This window comes from Chelonia mydas, chromosome 3, assembly GCF_015237465.2.
Source record: "Chelonia mydas isolate rCheMyd1 chromosome 3, rCheMyd1.pri.v2, whole genome shotgun sequence".
Lineage (NCBI taxonomy): Eukaryota > Metazoa > Chordata > Testudines > Cheloniidae > Chelonia > Chelonia mydas.
Genome location: NC_057851.1, coordinates 70,699,196 through 70,715,553, shown reverse-complemented (window position 1 = coordinate 70,715,553; position 16,358 = coordinate 70,699,196). Strand labels below are relative to the sequence as shown.

The 16,358-nt window shown below is 46.3% G+C and overlaps 1 protein-coding gene across 2 annotated transcripts in view; it reads right to left on the bottom strand.

Moving 5' to 3' along the window:
* FHL5 (four and a half LIM domains 5) overlaps positions 1-15,316 on the bottom strand; it is a 47,579-nt gene extending 32,263 nt beyond the window's left edge. For both annotated transcript variants that reach the window (XM_007052793.4, XM_043542668.1), the window contains exon 1: positions 12,315-15,316. The gene's annotated coding sequence lies outside the window, so the exon portion shown is untranslated. The remainder of the gene's footprint in view (positions 1-12,314) is intronic.
* Positions 15,317-16,358: the final 1,042 nt, after the last annotated feature.

The following is a 16,358-nucleotide window of genomic DNA, read 5'->3' as shown; positions in this document are numbered from 1 at the left end:
TCAGGAAAAAAGAAACGGTTTGCTTAAAAAAAAAAAAGATATTTTGCAAATAAAAATGAATCAGGTACAAAGCTTTGTGATTTCAGTCCCAGTTAGATGGTTGCAACCAGTGAGGTGACATCTCAGGAAATAAACAGTGGCAAAGACTGGCTTATCTAGGTGAATATAAGAATAGTCGGTCATAGGATCCTGTCCTGTATGTGGTGGAGAGGAGAGTTAAATGGGCCAGAAAAGCTGTGTGTGGCACACATGAACAAACTATATATATTAGGGCTGTCAAGTGATTTAAAAAATGTAATCACGATTAATCGCACCGTTAAGCAATAATAAAATACCATTTAAATATTTTTGATGTTTTCTACATTTTAAAATATATTGAGTTCAATTACAGCACAGAATACAAAGTGTACAGTGCTCACTTTATATTTATTTGATTACAAGAAATAATATTTTTCAATTCACCTAATACAGGTACTGTAGTGCAATCTCTATCATGAAAGCTGAACTTACAAATGTAGAAGTATGTACAAAAAACCTGCATTTCAAAAATGAAACAAATGTAAAATTGTAGAGCCTACAAGTCTACTCAGTCCTACTTCTTGTTCAGCCAATCACTCAGACAAACAAGTTTGTTTACATTTGCAGGGATAATGCTACCCGCTTCTTGTTCACAATGTCACCTTAAAGTGAGAACAGGTGTTCTCATGGCATTGTTGTAGCTGGCATTGCAAGGTTTGTCTTAGCAATTGGCTGAACAAGAAGTAGGACTGAGTGGACTTGTAGGCTCTGAAGTTTTACACAGTTTTGTTTTTGAGTGCAGTTATGTAACAAAAAAAATCTACATTTGTAAGTTGCACTTTCACAACAAAGAGATTGCACCTCAGTACTTGTATGAGGTGAACTGAAAAACACTTTTGTTTATAAATATTTGAACTGTAAAAATGGTAATCAAAATAATATACGCTGATTTCAATTATAACACAGAATACAATATATATGAAAATGTAGAAAAACATCCAAAATATTTAAAAATTTCAATTGGTATTCTATTGTTTAACAGGGCGATTAAAACTGTGATTGATCGCAATTAATTTTTTTAAACGCAATTCTTTTTTGAGTTAATCACATGAGTTAATCACGAGTTAACTGTGATTAATCAACAGCCCATATATATATTTCACACAGTTTATAAACAGATTGCTAGGTGGGCCATGGCAGGTCTGTTCTGCATGGGGAGTGCTTTGGAGAGACTCTCTGTGTTCCACTCTCCCATTATTGAATTGACTGGTTATGGGACTCCACACCAAGAAGGGTGAAAAACTAGAGATTAACAGAGATGAGAGAAACCCAGGATTTTCAAGAAAAAACTCCACAAGCAATTAAACAAAAATAACTTTTTGGGTGGGAATTCAAGCTGAGGTAAACATGCACTCCTATGATTATTAACCGCAATCTCCTGCCAACCCTTCTGACTGTACGTTACACTCACTTGATGTGCCTTGTGGAAAATTAGGCCCTGATCCTGGAAACCCTTATGAACATGTAGCTTTACTGATGTGAGTAAACCCATTGACTTTATAGGAGTCAAATGATATATGTGAGCATTTGCTGAATTTGGCCTTACTTTGTAAACTCTTCATATTAAGGACCATGTTTTCCTACGTTTCAGTATAGCACACCAAGCACAATGGGGTCTCAATCCCAACTGGAACCCTGCATCCTATCACAACACAACTAACACTGCAGTAATTACTAGTCCCTCCCTCTCTAATGATTACAGAATTAATTTATTTTTGGCATGTGACTATACAGGGACAGAGCAAAGACTGAGCTGCATTGCTCCAATGAGAAAAAAAAGACTGTTACCTTTTCCATAACTGGTGTTCGAGATGTGTTGCTCATGTCTATTCCACAATAGGTGTGCGTGCTTGCAACATGCACTGGTGCTGAAAGCTTTTCCCCTAGCAGTACCCGTAGGGGGGAGCACTCCCCACAACCCCTGGAGTGGCGCCTGCCTGGCACGATATAAGGGGAGCTGCGTGCTTCCCCCACCCTCAGTTCCTACTTGCCAGACAACTCCGACAGAGGGGAAGGAGGGTGGGATGTGGAATAGATATGAGCAACACATCTCAAAGAACACCAGTTATGGAAAAGGTAACTGTTTTTTCTTCTTCGAGTGATTGCTCATGTGTATTCCACAATAGGTGATTCCAAGCTATCTGTTGGAGGTCGGTAGGAGTTTACAAGTTCCCAGGACGGAGGACAGCCCTGCCAAACCCGGCGTCATCCCTGGTTTGGGGAATGATTGCATAGTTCGATGTGAATGTGTGAACCGAAGACCACGTGGCAGCCGTACAAATGTCCTGGATGGGGACGTAGACCACAAAGGCAGCCGACGAGGCCTGCACCTGAGACGAGTGTGCCCTCACAGTGGGTGGCGGGGGGGACACTCACCAACTCATAACAGGAACGGATACACGAAGTGATCCGATTGGAAAGCCGCTGAGTGGAAATCGGCTGGCCCCTCGCGGACTCAGCTGCGGCAACGAACAGTTGCGAGGACTTTCTGAAGGGCCTGGTCTGCTCGAGGTAGAGAGCCAGAGCCTGCCGCATGTCGAGCATGTGGAGATGGCACTCCTCACTGGACGTGTGAGGTTTGGGGCAGAGGACCAGTAGAAAAATGTCCTGACCCATGCGGTAGGCGGAGACCACCTTCAGGAGGAACGCGGGGCGTGGGCGGAGTTGGACCTTGTCTTTATGAAAGACCATGTACGGCGGCTCAGAGGTCAGGGCCCTGAGCTCCGAGACTCGCCTGGCCGACATGATTGCAACCAGGAAGGCCACCTTCCACGAGAGGTGAGACCAGGAGCACGTGGCCAGTGGTTCAAACAGGGGCCCCGTGAGATGAGCCAACACCAGGTTTAGGTCCCACTGCGGGACTGGGGGTCTAGAATATGGAAAAAGATGGTCCAAACTCTTAAGGAACCAGCCAGTCATAGCATGGGAAAATACCATGTGCCCTTGCACCGGCAGATGGAAGGCCGACATGGCTGCCAGGTGCACCTTGACTGACGAGGGTGCCAGGCCCTGGGCCCTCAGGTGGAGGAGATAATCAAGGATAAGATGGATTGGGGCGGTCACCGGGGAGACACCCTGGTCTGCCGTCCACCTAGAAAACTGGGACCACTTCACCAAATAAGCGTGGCGAGTGAAGGGTTATCTACTTTCGAGGAGGATGCACTGAACCTGCTCTGAGTACGTCCTTTCCTCTCCACCGAACCACTGAGCAGCCACGCTGCGAGGTGAAGAGCCACCAGGTTGGGGTGGAGGAGGCAGCCCTGGTCCTGAGGGAGCAGGTCCGGGTGGAGTAGCAACGGCCATGGCGGAGCTACCGCCAGGCCCGTGAGGGTCCCGTACCAATGCTGCCTGGGCCACGCTGGGGCAATCAGGAGGACCTGGACCTTGTCTGTCTTTATCTTCTCCAGGACCCTGCCGATTAGAGGGAAAGCGGGAAAGGCATAGAGAAGCCGGCCTGACCAGGACAGGAGAAAGGCATCGGAGATAGCGCCCCTCCCCTACCCGCCCAGAGCAGAACTGGGGGCATAGCCAGTTCTGCCGAGTTGCGAACAGGTCCACCTGGGGAGTTCTGCACCTTCGGAAGAGCCGATGGGCCACTTCTGGGTTGAGGGACCACTCGTATTGCGAGGAAAAGTCCCTGCTCAAGCGATCCGCCCTCTCGTTCTGGGCACCCGGTAGGTGGAAGGCCTTCAGGTGGATGTCATGGAATATACAGAAGTCCCACAGCCTAAGGGCTTTGCAGCAGAGGATCAGGCCCCGCCTTGCCTGTTGATATAGAACATTGAGGCTGTGTTGTCTGTGAGGACCCTGACTACCTTGCCCTCCAGGTGTGAGCGGAAGGCCATACACGCCAGCCGCATCTTGACGTTTATATGTAAGGTCAGGTCAGGTCTTGAGCCGATCACAGGCCTTGGGTCTGAAAGTTCCCCACATGGGCCCCCCAACCCAGGTCTGATGCATCGGACACCAGCTCCAACGACGGGGCCCTGTCCCTGAATGGGACCCCTTGGAGCATGTTGTTCAGGGTGGACCACCACTGTAGGGAGGTGATCACAGACTCTGGCATGGTGAGGACCTTGTCCATCCTGCCTGTGGCCTGGGAGAACTTTGAGGCCAACCAGAGCTGGAGAGGCCTCATCCTGAGTCTGGCGTGACGGATCACATACGTGCACACCAACATGTGACCCAAGCGTTGTAGGCAAATCCTGGCTGTTGTCACCGGGAACCTTGTGACCGAATCGATGAGACTTTTCAGGGTCTCGAATCTGTCTGGCGGGAGAGGGGCCCTGGCCAACACTGCATCCAGGAGCGCCCCAATAAACTCTATGCGTTGGACCAGGACTAACATGGACTTGGTGTTGTTTACTAACAGGCCCAAGGCAGTGCACGTGGACAGGAGGAGCGCCACGTGATCCCTCACCTGCGACCGGGATGTGCCCTTGACAAGCCAGTCGTCCAGATAGGGAAACATCTGGACCCTTCTGCCGCCTGAGGTAGGCTACCACCGACATGCATTTTGTAAACACCCTGGGGGCAGTGGACAGACCAAATGGGAGGACCGTGAATTGGTAATGACTCTGTCCCACCACGAAACGGAGGAAGCGCCTGTGCCCCTCAAATATGTGGATGTGGAAGTACGCGTCTTGTAGATCGAGGGCAGTGTACCAGTCCCCGGGATCCAGGGAGGGGATGATGGAGACCAGGGAGACCATGCGGAACTTGAGCTTCACCCTGTACTGGTTCAGACCTTGGAGGTCCAGGATGGGCCTGTGCCCCACTTTGGCCTTCGGGATAAGGAAATAACGGGAGTAATACCCCTTGCTCATGAACTCCTCAGGCACCACCTCTATTGCTCCTAGACCTAGGAGCCGCCTCACCTCCTGCTTGAGCAGAGCTACGTGCGAGGGGCCCCCCCAAGGAGGACTGGGGTGGGGGGTGGTTAGGTGGGGAGGAAGTAAACTGGAGGGTGTAACCCCGGGAGATGTTGTTGAAGACCCATCGATCCGAGGTTAGCTGCAACCATTACGGGAGGAAAGCACAAAACCAGTTGGAGAAGGGAAGCTTTATTGGGTATGGATCCCTGAGGAGGACTGGTGAGGTATGTCCGAGCATCCCGTCAAAAATGCCTTTTCCCCTCCTGCTTGCCCTTGGAGGACCCAGGCTTGGGGGGGCAGGCCCAGACTTCCTCTGAGGGCGTCTCTTATAGACCCGCTGCTTCTTATGGACAGCCTCATACTTCGGGAGGGCAGCCTGGGTGGGAGTCTGCTGCGGCTTGAACTTAGGTTTTGCCAGAGCCAGGACATAGAGGCCCCGAGTCTGGAGGGTCGTTCAGGAGTCTTTCATGCCATGCAGCCTTGTATCTCTTTCCTTCGCAAACAGAGGTTTCCCATCAAATGGGAGATTCTGCATGGAAGACTGCGCCTCGCTGGACAGCCCAGAGAGCAGGAGCCATGACGCCTGTCTCATGGACACCGCGGAGGCCATCGATGGTGTGGCTGTGTCCACAGCATCCGAGGCTGCCTGCAGGGACGCCTTAGCGGCCGCTGCCCCTTCCTCCACTAGAGTCTTGAACTCCTTCCTATCATGCTTCTGGAGGGAGTCCTCAAACTTGGACAGGGAGCCCCACAGATTGAATTCGTACCGGCCCAGGAGAGCCTGATGGTTTGCCACTCGTAACTGGAAGCTCAAAGACAAATAAACTTTCCTTCTGAAAGAGTCCAGTCTCCGAGAGTCTTTGTTCTTTGGGGTCGGGGATGGCTGACCCTGCCATTCCCTGTGGTTGACCAACTCGACCACCAGGGAGTTGGGCGCCGGGTGGGTATACAGGTACTCATGCCCCTGAGTGGGTACAAAGTATTTGCATTCCGCCTTTTTAGAGATGGGGGCCAATAAGGCCGGAGTTTGCCACAGGGCATTTGAAATCTTAGCCACCCCTTCATGGAGAGGCAAGACCACCCTACCCAGTGCCGATGAGGACAACACATTAAACAGGGAGTCTGATGGCTCCTCCATCTCCTCTGCATGGAGGTGGAGGCTTGCTGCCACCCTTTTTAAGAGTTCTTGGTGGGCCCTGAAGTCCTCCTGCTGGATGGAGGGGAGCGGGGCCATAATTGCCTCCTCTGGGCAGGGCGAAGAGGCCGGTGCGGTGCTCTGGGTATCGGCCAGCACCAGAGGGTCCACCACCTGGTTGGACTCCGGGCATGGTGCCGAGGATGCATGTTCCACTGCCTCCTTTCTCGGGGGTCTGGAGAGGGAGGCTGATGGTGCCTCCGAAGCTCTGGCCACCAAGCGAGCTCCTGCTGGGGACTGCGCCGGAGGCCACGGTGCCCACTGGTACCATTGGGCCGGCCACGATGCTCAGTGCCACTGCACCTGCTGTGGCACGGGCGGGGCTGGCTGTTCGGGTTGGCTGGCCTGGCCCATTGAAGGACGGCTACGAATGGAGACTGGGCTGGCATAAGATCTGCTGCTGTCTCTGGACCGAGAGAAGCGGGGGTGCTGGGATCCACAACAGCCCCGGGACTGCAATCTTGACGTGGAGGACTGGTACCAGCAGTAACAGCTGCTCCGTGAACGGCCTTGACAGGCTGACCTGCGACGGCGAAACGCCGGCGATCGATGCCAGGGGCTGTGATGTCTTGGCGGAGACTTGGAGTGGGAGTCCAAGCGGGAACAGCATCGACGACCGTGCCGTGATCGACTGCGGTACCCTCTCCGAGATGAGGACCGATGGCAACACCCACCACAGTCCAGCCAATATTCACTCCTTAAGTACGAGCGGTGCCACGAGTCCTGGCTGGACGGAACCCAGCCAGGTCTGGTCAGCGTCGAGGGCGATCCACTAGGACTCTGCACCGAGTGATCGCTGGGTGGTGATCGGCGTCGGGAATGTTCCCTTGACGGAGACTGGTACCGGGCTGGAGGCAACTGCGGAGATCCCAGTGGCGGCTTGCCTCTGGAGTGCAGGGCCGACATCAGCGGCGCTCCAGGCATCGGCTTGGACATAACGTCCCGGGCCACCTGGAGGGCTTCAGGCGTGGATGTCATCCGAAGAGGCCTGTTCTGAAGGAGCCGGGCTACTCCGTTCAATGTGAGTCGGAGGCCTGGGGCCTGGTGGGGATCGAGGACTGCCCGACATGGGCCTAGCCTCTGTCCCAGACTTCCCTTTGTGCTGCTGGGAAGCGGGAGTCTTCCTGGCGCTCTTGGCATGTCCTGTGGATGGGAAGCGGTGCCGACTGGTCGATGGCAACGGAGGGTCGCCACGTACTGACACCGTGGTGCTGGTTCAGAGTGGTGTGCCGGGGTCAGGGGTCAGCACCGACTCCATCAGGATGGGCCAGAGCCTAATGTCCCTTTCTCTTGGTCTGAGGCTTAAACGACTTGCAAATCTTGCATCTTTCACTGATATGGAATAGAACGCCTACAAGAGCTGCACGACTTAAACCCCGGTGCATGCCCTGGCCCAGGCTTAGTGACGAACTAAACAGCTAACTAACTACAGGTACTAACGCTGAACGAATGAACAGTTCTGGGGACAAGCTACAGCAAAGCTGGAGCAGAGTAGTTCCAACGCACCTTCACTGGGAGCAAAAAGGAACTGAGGGTGGGGGGAGCACGCAGCTCCCCTTATACTGCGCCAAGCAGGCGCCACTCCAGGAGTCGCCGGGGGTGCTCCCCCTGGAGGTACTGCTAGGGGAAAAACTTCCAGCACCGGTGCACGTGGCGAGCACGCACTCCTATTGTGGAATACACATGAGCAATCACTCGAAGAAGAAGAGAAGGTGCTTTTTATTTTTTTTGGTATCAGCCCAGAGAGACAGACTGGTAGAAATAGAAGGTTCACCCAGAGCTAAAACAATGATGGGAGATTTAAAACCACCACCAGTGTAGAAGGGGGCCTAAAGCACTATTTTTCTGCTTCTTAATGAGGCACCCATTCCCAGAGTCTTTCTGAAATGTAGATCAAAAGAAATATTTTTTCCCAAATAGGAATATAATACTCTGCATTCCACTCTGGTACATGGAACAAACTGCCTTGAAAGGACTTACCTTTGAGAACCTAAGTTCAAAATATGTTTCTTTCCTGTACTACATGACCTAACCTCGTTACCACAGAAAATAGTGTAAGAAACTCAGTCAACTGAGCTTCCTGTCCTGCGGAGGTGCTGGAAATCCTACTCATCCTGTTGCCTCTTAATAGTAATCCTAAGTGGACATGGGAATAGAGTTGTGCACATCAGCATTTGCTACTTTAAGAGTATGTGTATCATATGCAAAACACTGATATTCCTGATTTTATTCAATGGTGAAACATCATTTCCACCAGCTTTTCACAAAGCAAATGGTGAAGTTTGGCCCTTGGATAAATGTAACTAAATATGTGGGCTTACAGCAGGGTGTAATTTTGCTCTTGACCCCATATTTATTTTAAGAATATTGCTACACTGGAGCTGCATAACAGGATACATACCATAGCCCCATGTGCACAGCAACTGTGGGGTGGTGATAGTTGGATTTGGGGAGAAAAGTACAGAATTCAGGTACAGAAATTTAATTATGGCAGGCATTTGACCTTAATTCAGCAAATTTAATCAGAACATAGACAATTAATACACAATGCCTCAACTAAGAGATCAAATGAGAAAGGAGAACCAGAGTCCCATACCTAATGGAACCAGAAGAACTTATTCATACTTAGATGGATATAAAACAAATTCAGATGGACCTAGAACAAATTAAAACACAAAAGTAAAAATGCATTCCACAGGTGGTGGAGAGAGAAGTACCCTTGCACTGCGAGAGTAAATGGAGAGTTACAAGCACCATTTTAGTGGTAACTATTAAGTTGCTTAAAGAGTTATAAACCACAGGACAACACTGCTGTATTTCAGAAAACCTACTGAAATGACAAGGTCTAGAATTTTAGCTGGTGTGGGGAGTAGGAAGGAACACTGAAGTGATGAAGAACCTGATGGGGGAAAATTAAAAAACAACACAACTCAAGGGCAGAGGCCTGCGAAAGGTGGGACAAAGCAAGATGCAAATAGAAGAAAAGTTTTGAAGAAGTCATATTAACTAGAGTCAAATAAAAGCTTTAGCTCTAAGAAAAGGAAACTGGAAACAATGGGGAGATTCAGCCACTACTTTTTTGGACCACACTGTACAATTTCATAGAAGACTATATCCCTGCTATAGAATTCTGTGGGATAGTTTATATAATTCTCCATTAAATTCCCTCTATTTGTGGAGTAACTTCTATGCTGCCCTATTACATTTCTGTGAAATCTTAATAATTTTACCCCTCTTCAATTCTATAGGATTTTTCAAGAAGGTAAAGTTTAAATATATGGGCTGAGATTTTCAAAAGCCACCTAAATATTTTTGGATGCCCAGTCCCCCGCCCCCCCCCCCCCCCCGCCGCCACCAGAGAGAGAGACAAGTAGAACATAAGATGCAATGCATCATTCCACTCTGCAAACTCAGTGTTTGGGGCTCCATAGGATAGCTAGACTGGAAGGGAATTGATTCAATCGGAGTTCTACACAATCTCATCTCTCAGCCAACCAGCAGGGAAGTGTCTACAAGAATTAAGGATGATCCCATTCCTAAGGCTCTTGGCCCCAACCCTCAGATGAAATCTTGGCCCTATTGAAGTCAATGGGAGTTTTGTATTGATTTGAATGGGGCTAGGATTTCACCCCTTGACTTAAAACTTTACATTATTGGAAGAACTCTTCTGGAGAGTTTGCATTTTTCCCTCTTTTTATCCACAGTTAGCCAATGCTGTTAGACTTCAACTTTTATGAGAAGTAAAATTCAACCATAAAAGTAAAAGCCAAGAAATTGAAAAGAAAACTGGATTTATCAGAAAAAGGAAAACTGTGGCCAAAAGGACAACTGACTCTGAACCTTACAATGTCCACCAATCAATCAATAAAATCTTTAAACTTGTCTGCCTGCAAATAACGTTGAGACACCATGGGTCTCTTTCAAACAGCATATTATTTCATTTCCCTTTACTCTTTCAAGAAGGTTCACATGCCATCTTAAATTTCTACAAATTATGCAATCTTAAATCAAAGTGACTTTTGTGACAGTGCAATAAAATTATATGGCAAGATTGTCAGCAATGTGATAACGTTAATATATAAATCTGTTCCAGCCTGTTCTGTTAAAATACTTCAAGAAATGTCAAGTAATCATACATAATGAAGACAAATGTGGGAATGAATATTAGATGTGAACAAAACAGACAGCACAAAGTTGTTTTCTTAATATAAGAGGTTCTGTGTTAAGCTTTAGGCACGTAACAGATCTGCTGAAAATAAGGAAAGCTACAAAAATAGTGTATTTTAGAAAAGTCATTTGATTACAATCTAAATTGTGTTTGACAGTTTTATCAAAGTATGATTTTGGAGCTCATTAGTAAAAGAAAAATTGACTGAATGTACTACATACATAAAATCTGATAGTACAGCGATTAATATAAGTTGTTGACCTTAAATTACGGAAAATTTTAATCTCATTATCCATAAAGCTTTTTAATGTGACAGTGTGAACAGACAGTGTGAAAAGAACACTTTTTACTAAGCACTGGCACGTCCTTTCAATATAGTTCTTAACACTTCAAGTCCCAAATCTGTGGCAGAGAACTTTAAAAAGCTGAGACTCAGACATAACATAATAGTGGAGGAAAAAGGATGAAATAATGTTTGATGTAGATTTATATCATGTCTAAACTTTGTCTAAACTCTAAATTTTAGAGTTCATTTTACATTAAATATACAACAAGAACATTCCACTATATGTGATGAAAGTAACTTTGGATCTAAAAAAGTGATCTACCTCATCATAAAGGTACATTTGAGCGCTTGCTCTCACTGGCAGGTACTATGAAAGTTGGCTAGTAGAACATAAGCATGGCCATACTGGGTCAGACCAAAGGTCCATCCAGCCCAGTATCCTGTCTACCGACAGTGGCCAATGCCAGGTGCCCTAGAGGGTGTGAACATAACAGGTAATGATCTAGTGATCTCTCTCCTGCCATCCATCTCCACCCTTTGACAAACAGAGGCTAGGGACACCATTCCTTGCCCATCCAGGCTAATAGCCATTAATGGACTCAACCCCCATGAATGTATCCAGTTCTCTTTTAAACCCTGTTATAGTCCTAGCCTTCACAACCTCCTCAGGCAAGGAGTTCCACAGGTTGACTGTGCGCTGTGTGAAGAAGAACTTCCTTTTATTTGTTTTAAACCTGCTACCCATTAATTTCATTTGGTGACCTCTAGTTCTTATATTATGGGAACAAGTAAATAACTTTTCCTTCATCACTTTCTCCACACCACTCCTGATTTTATATACCTCTATCATATCCCCCCCTTAGTCTCTTTTCCATGCTGAAAATCCTAGCCTCTTTAATCTCTCCTCATATGGGACCCGTTCCAAACCCCTAATCATTTTAGTTGCCCTTTTCTAAAGCCAGTATATCTTTTTTGAGATGAGGGGACCACATCTGTACGCAGTATTCAAGATGTGGGCGTACCATGGATTTATATAAGGGCAATAAGATATTCTCCGTCTTATTCTCTCTCCCTTTTTTAATGATTCCGAACATCCCGTTTGCTTTTTTGACTGCCGCTGCACACTGCATGAACATCTTCAGAGAACTATACACGATGACTCCAAGATCTTTCTCCTGATTAGTTGTAGCTAAATTAGCCCCCATCATACTGTATGTAAGTATAGAAGAAAACAGCATCTACAGTTTATTGGTTGGTTTCTTGGAGTTAGCACAGTAAATCCTAGTTATCTAATTTTTAAAAATTAATAAATTGATAACAGTTAAACCAGCAACAATCTTGGGAGTGCTTCATGGCACATACAACCAAGATTGTTTGAATATGTTCATGGAATTCCGTAGGCAGTCCTAGGAAGATGCATCTAAAGTATATGGGCTCAGCCAATCTAAAGGAAAATGTAGTACTATTCTTAAGAAAAATGTACTTTCATGTCTCTGTCACAAATCCCATCATTTATATAAAAGTAATTAAAACAAAACACTACTAGAAACTGAACAAAAAAGTCAATTAATCTATGACCAAAGAGAAAAGGTTCTTGCTTAGTTGTTCATAAACTTTAAATTAGTTACCTGGTATATCGACCTAAATATTTAAAAACTATCAGATAAAACAGTGGAAAGGTAAATAAGGGAAAGGAGTTACTACAATACTCACATTTGCTTTCAAGCTGCTGCTTCTTATGACTTGTGTAGCATAATAAAGGGGGAAAATAGATTAGCTTTCACAGAAATAAGCATTCATTAAATCCAAAATAAACAGAATAATCTGCCAGAGCTATTTGAGGATCCCATCAGATTTTGGCTCTGCAGAAGAAGGTTGAGGGTCAGTTTGTTTCCCTTAGACCTCATGACATGCAAATAGCTAGTTCCCTTGTCACTGAACCAAAATCATTCTTTGTCGTATTGTGTTTACAAATGATAGACAAAAACGTACCACATAGGAGGTCCTTAAAGGAGCATGTTTCAGAGACAGAGTTTCAAAGATCTAGCCAGAAAGAACGAGGAGCTTTAGTAAAAATTTAGTAGGAGTGGGGGGAGAAAGACTGAACATGTTCATCCTCAGATAGTTTGTGAACATATTCTTTGAAAAGTGCATCCAAGACATTTGATAAAACTCAGAACTAACATTAAAAACCCTGATTACACAGTCTTTGGGGTATTCTGCATGGGGTCTGTGGGTAGGGGTAGAAGGGAGAGGTTAAAATTCTACTCTTCCAATTTAGGGAAAGACTTTGAGACTCCATACAACACCACTTCTTGCTGCTAGTCCAGTTTATAGACTGGAAGGGTTGCTGCTGTCCCTCTAGGCAGGGGTTCCTGGCGACTGGATCCACATCAGTGGAAGTGAATGGCTTCTCTCTGGACCTCTCCCAAGGCTCATCTCAGTGCTGGCCTCATTAGAATTGGAGCAGAGGTAACCTCTCCAGTGCTTGGGCTATGGTCACTCTATCCACCACATGGGACTACAGAACGGCTTACTCATTGCATAGGGCCTTGTGCAGGCCTTCAGTGAATTATTATATCCAGTTGAAACTATAGGCTGAAATTAAGCAACTTAAAACAAGAATGGCTGGTTGTGGCTTGAGCCACTGCAGACCCAAGGCAATGCTGACTTTCCACCATTATATTCCCAGGATTACACCACCAGCAACCAACATATTTCAGTGCTGAATCAAGCCTTGCATGTCAAGTGGACAGAAGCGCTGTTTATGTCATTGCCAAAAGAAAGAATTCTGTTACTCTGTTTAGATACATATTACGTTGGCTATTTGTACTAGGCAGTCAGAAGACTTTGGTAAAATTTGCCAATTCCAGGCAATAAATTCTCTAGGTGATCTATGCCTAATTCATTTCAATTAGTTAAACTCTTTAATCATTCTCTTGATCACTACTGCAAAGATTTTTATCAGGTCCATTGCCCGGTGACTGACTGCTTTATTAAATCTGTGAAAACATAGTGTCTCATCGACTCGGTGAAATTAAGTTCTCTCCTATTAGTTATCCGAGTCATTAGCTGTATTTAGCTTGTCCTGTTGTGCTGATGCAGTCCATTTTAGATCAGCTTGGAGTATTGTAAAACAATGGTCAGGCACAACAGGGTGAAGTCATGAACAGTTAGGGCCCACCGGAAGAGCTCCAGTGTTCTAACCCCCTCTGCATGTGTTTGGGGTTCAGCAGACTCCCCCTAGTATGGCCACATGATCTCAGGTGGGCAGTACTGATGGGAGCGATGGTAGGGGCTCCAGGGTCAGGCCTGAGGAGAAGCACAAGGGGGGCATGAATGTGGGATCACAGAAGATGCTGGGTGTCTGCAGGTGTGGGATGGGAAGGCACCCAACGCCTGGGCTCCTCCAGCTGCCGGTCCTTCAGCCACCAGTTCATCAAATGGTGGCTTTACAGATTAAGGTGCAACTCATATAGGTGCCAACTTTTTCTTGGATAATCTCGGTGTCGGGCTGGATGAACTCCTAGGTAGCCCATATGGGGATGGAGTGGAGGCAGCCAACCTCATGCTGCCCTCTCCTTGTCGCAAGTGCTCAGTGCAGGAACTGGCTGATCTAGGCTCCAGATACCAAAAGGTAAAACAATGGGCATCCCAAGGGCATCTCCTTACAAGATGTATCTAACATCCTCGGGATCAAATGTGAACCAGGGGCTAGGACACTATCCTGGGGGGAGTACCCTGCTATAGTGGTGCTGGTGGGCGTCAAGGTCCCCTCTCGCCTCAACTCACAAAGGGGGAGGGATGCTACTGGCGGGGGGGGGGAGGTGCCCAGAAAACCACACATTGGCTCCCCTGTGGTGCAAACACCCCAATAATTGGCAACGGACCCCTGGGCTATACCCTGACAGGAAACTTGGATGTAATTTGACTCAAAGCTGTGGCCTGGTTAAAGCCCATACCACGTGGACTTGCCGCCTTCTGTGTGGTATGCACATTACACAAGCAGTATGTTCTTTTCAGGGAAAGTATGAAATATATGCTCACTTTCCCCTGCATGTTACCTTCTCCAAACTTCAAATGGAAGTGTTCTTCCCCGATTCTCGGAAGGAACTTGCAGAATGGATACTATGTCTGTATAACCTGCCAGATTTGCTTTAAGCATTTAAAGCAAAGTGAAAACCTTCACTAATAAGGGGTTAATTAGAGCAGTGGTCTCCAAAGTGGGGTGCGTGCAAGACGATCCCTGGGGGTGCGCGGCAGGAGGAGCGTCGCCGGCACGCCACCGGCAGCTCTTCTACCTTCGATTGTGCAGCGGCAGCAGAAGCGTGCCTGCGGCAGCTCTTCTACAGAGCAACCCCTCCCTTTTCTTTTCTTCGGTGGCACGCCTGCGGCCATCTTTTTTTTTCCTGGGGGTGTGCGACCAAAAAAGTTTGGAGACCACTGAATTGGAGGATAATATGGAGATTAAAAACCAGCTGCCCTTTCCTCGGAACCCAAAATGAGCTATTGCCACACATAGCCCTTCAAAGCAACCTACTTCACGGGTGTAACCAGACCACCCTGATTTGACCTAAACTTCCACTTCTACCCTCACTAATATCAGCATGGTGTTTGTCACTAACATGAGCCTCTTGAAGAGCTCTCTTCCCCCCACTTTCATTTCGCTCAGGTCAGTTCACTCAAATTTCTCTTTTTAACCAAGGTTTAAATCCCTGATAATTCATAAAAATAAATTTAAAATCCCATTTCACTACTACATTGATCTTTGGCCTTTTTGAATGTATTCTTCAAATTACACTTACAAAAAATGAGCAGTTATTTAAAATATCAGAGAGAAAGATTTCTGCTCTCACAATAAAGCATTTTAATAATCCCAAAACTTCAGATGACCATCACTTGTATGTTTCAGTTACAACCATGCTTTCCATGACAGGAGTAAACTTCCTTCAAAAAGTCTACAGCTCCCACAGACCTTTACTGTGAAAAAAATGTTAAAATCAAAAACATGAAGCCATTTAAAACATTAACCAAAAGGTATACAGAAAGCTTTAACAGAAGTTCTAAATACCTATCAGAAACTCCGGACAGCCTCTGTTAGATTACACCACCAATCTTAGACTGCACTCGTGCAAGTCATTTAAGTTGTGAGTACACAACATATTAAATAGTCTTCAAATGCACCACTTGTCAAAGGCTAACCTCAAGAGTTACCCTGAGTAATTGCACACTTTCTTTTTTTAAAGAAACTTTGGAAGAGACTATATACAAGAATTTTATGGAGCATTGTATTGTTAGTGAGTGGAATGAGGGGGCAGGTTGGCCATAGTAATGCTGCTTTCCAGCCCTTTTCTACAGAGTAATTTAAATGAAGCTACAATGTACATTTATCTGAAAAAGAAACAGGCAGCCTTACTTTGTGAACTGAACATCCGATCATTAGGATAAGAGGTAGATGAATAGGAATCCTTTCCTAAGTCCATCATACATGGGAAAAAAATTCATTAGCAAAGTGTTTGGGGAAACAATATTCCATTTCTCTCTCTCATAATTAAGACCCCTTTAACTAGGAATGTTAACCTCTGCACTTGACAGCCAGCCAGCCAGCCAATACTTGTTTTTTCTGGCATGGATACACTGGTGAAGGTTACTCATGCTGAAATTAGCCACTGAACATTCCAGGAAGAGACCACTACTGGAGTGTTAGTACTTCTTTCCTAGCCTTTTTAAATAATCTTGTATTATTCTCATCATGTG